This window comes from Orcinus orca, chromosome 9 (assembly GCF_937001465.1).
Source record: "Orcinus orca chromosome 9, mOrcOrc1.1, whole genome shotgun sequence".
NCBI lineage: Eukaryota > Metazoa > Chordata > Mammalia > Artiodactyla > Delphinidae > Orcinus > Orcinus orca.
Window position 1 is genome coordinate 77,139,729 of NC_064567.1, and position 2,449 is coordinate 77,142,177.

The 2,449-nt window shown below is 36.0% G+C and overlaps 1 long non-coding RNA gene across 1 annotated transcript; it reads right to left on the reverse strand.

Moving 5' to 3' along the window:
* Window positions 1–1,216: 1,216 nt before the first annotated feature.
* On the reverse strand, window positions 1,217–2,210 carry LOC125965359 (uncharacterized). The gene is made up of 3 exons (XR_007479150.1): window positions 2,199–2,210; window positions 1,862–1,929; window positions 1,217–1,237 (listed from the first exon to the last, which is right to left on the reverse strand). It is a non-coding gene; the product is annotated as an uncharacterized LOC125965359 (long non-coding RNA).
* Between the last annotated feature and the right edge of the window lie 239 nt (window positions 2,211–2,449).

The following is a 2,449-nucleotide window of genomic DNA, read 5'->3' on the forward strand; positions in this document are numbered from 1 at the left end:
AATTAAATTGAGAATTAATTATTCTCTCTTTTACTGGGTTGTTACTGACAAGTTTCCTTCCATCATTACCACCAAAACCTAAAAAAAAATTGAGAAGACTTGTCAGATATCAGGAAATATAATCAACGCCAGATTAGGTACACTACTGTTGCTGCATACATTTTAAATTTGGAATCTTGTAAGGATCTATATTACGATTATATACTTCCACTTGGAACACTAAAACAAAAAAGGAAAAGGGTGTGGAATGGAGAATGTAAAAAGGCAGATTCATAACACCATGTGATGAAATGTGTTCATTCTCAACTCATGTGTCTAATATTAAGCAACACTAGATAAGAGAAAATTAAGAAAAACAGATATTAGAGGTGAAGATTAGAGACGGTAAGAGCATCGAATACAAGGTTTCACGTATTAGTAAATCTGCCTAAATGTAGCAAGAGTGAATTGCTAATGTAGCAAACAAGCCCTGGATTGCTGACTGGAATACAGGGTAAGATGCCTGCCTCCCCACTCCTTCCCTGTGGATTTAAATGCTTTGTAGAAAATGTGGAGGACTTAGTCCTCTGATTAAAATCACCACCTGCTAGTTAGAAGATATAAATAATTTTGATAGTTTGACTTGTGTATATATATGTGTATGTATGTATGACTTGTGTGTATATATATGTATATATATGTGTATGTATTGTCAATATCCATCTGTATATTTAAATGAATTTCAAAAAATAAACAAACCAAGGTGACCAGAATCCAAATCAACAGGGACCATGATCTGAGAAGCACCCCTCATTTTCTCTTCTGTTAATAACCTCTCCTCAAGTTAACTGCCATTGTGACTTCTGACACCATAAGTTACTTTTGCCTATTTTGGAAAATTGTGTAATTGGAATCATACAGTATACAGTCTGTTGTGTCTGGCTTCCTTTGTTCACTATTATGTTTGTGAAGTACATTCATGTTAAGGTAGTTCTGCTTCAGTCATTTTCATTGAACTTAAGTGGTATGTGGCACACAAAACGGGAGAGAGGGAGAGGAAGAGGGAGAAGGAGAGACAGAGACAGAAAGTAAAAGAGAAAAGTGGAAGACAAGGGATGTAAAGAAGACTGTATCTGGAGGGAAGAAAACAATAACCTAACTGGACCCAGATCAAAGAGGGGATGAAACTACATAAGTCTCAGCAGATGCCAGGTCCTGGTCTTAGTGTCTCTTCCCCTAATGCCTTTATTTTTTTAATCTGAAAATATAGATGTAATCTCAGGAAAAAGGATCAAGTCACTTAGTTGGCTGATACTAAGTCTTTGCTACATTTGTGGGCTAAAGACTCATTTTTTAAAATAAGAAAGTTACATTCTTGTACAATTTATTAATATAGCCTATAGTTATGAGTATCATACATCACCTTCCAAATGGGAAAAGTATCCATACATTCACACACGCAACACTGAGAGTTGTGCTTTCCAGCTCTGTAGAAGATGTATATTATAGATGGAATTCATATTTGCCCCCAAGAAACTCAGTGAAGAAGAGATGAGAGAAAATAAAGCAAAAGGATAAAGAAAAATAGACCAAGTTGGAGGAATTCGGCAGATCTAGATGATGAGTTCGTTTTGAAATTCAGCAAGTTTCCAGCTTTAAGACATGCCTTGAAACTGTGACATAGTTACTGCTTGTTCAATAGACACTGAGACTGAAGTGAGCTTGCAAGATTTAAGGTAGAATCAAACTGAACTAGTAAAAGGTGTATATTTTGTCAGCCACAAAAAAAGATTCATATCCCAACCAGCGATAGGCTTTTACTCAGCACTACCTGCCCATCCTCCTTTGTCCCCCAAAACCTCTCTAACGTGGTGCCACATACCTCTAATCCTACAATGAAACTAGTTTGGGAGAGACAAGCTTCTACTGCTTAAAAATCACTGCTTCATCCTGTTAACAAGGAAAAACAAAATAGCTGTGCCAATAAGTTTCCTCCTTCAACGTAAAAAAATTTTTTTTTATTTTAAAAATGAGTTTTTTTTAATTAAAAGGAGGGTAACATTATGTAATTTCAGATATTGAAATGAATATCATTCACATCCTAAGTTTTATTCTGATCCTAAAGGAAATCTTTACGTATACTGCATGACTGCTCAGAGGCTGCCACTACGGCTGCCTCTCCACTGAAGACCGACTTCTTAGACAAGGACAATAAGTACCTTTCTCTACCGCTCCAAGGCGGAAGGGGGACGGTCATGGATTTTAGAGTGCTGACAATAGAAGTTACAGAAAAGTCACGAACACTGGAATTGCATCAAAATATCAGAAACCTACAATTGAAAATCAAATTACAAAGAACTGTAAATCAGTAATGAAAGCAAATGATTGACTGAACTGAGGAGTAAGGTTTTTTGTTGATTTTTAAAGGTTAAGGATGCCATGTTATGCTCTTATTTAGGAAAGATGCTAG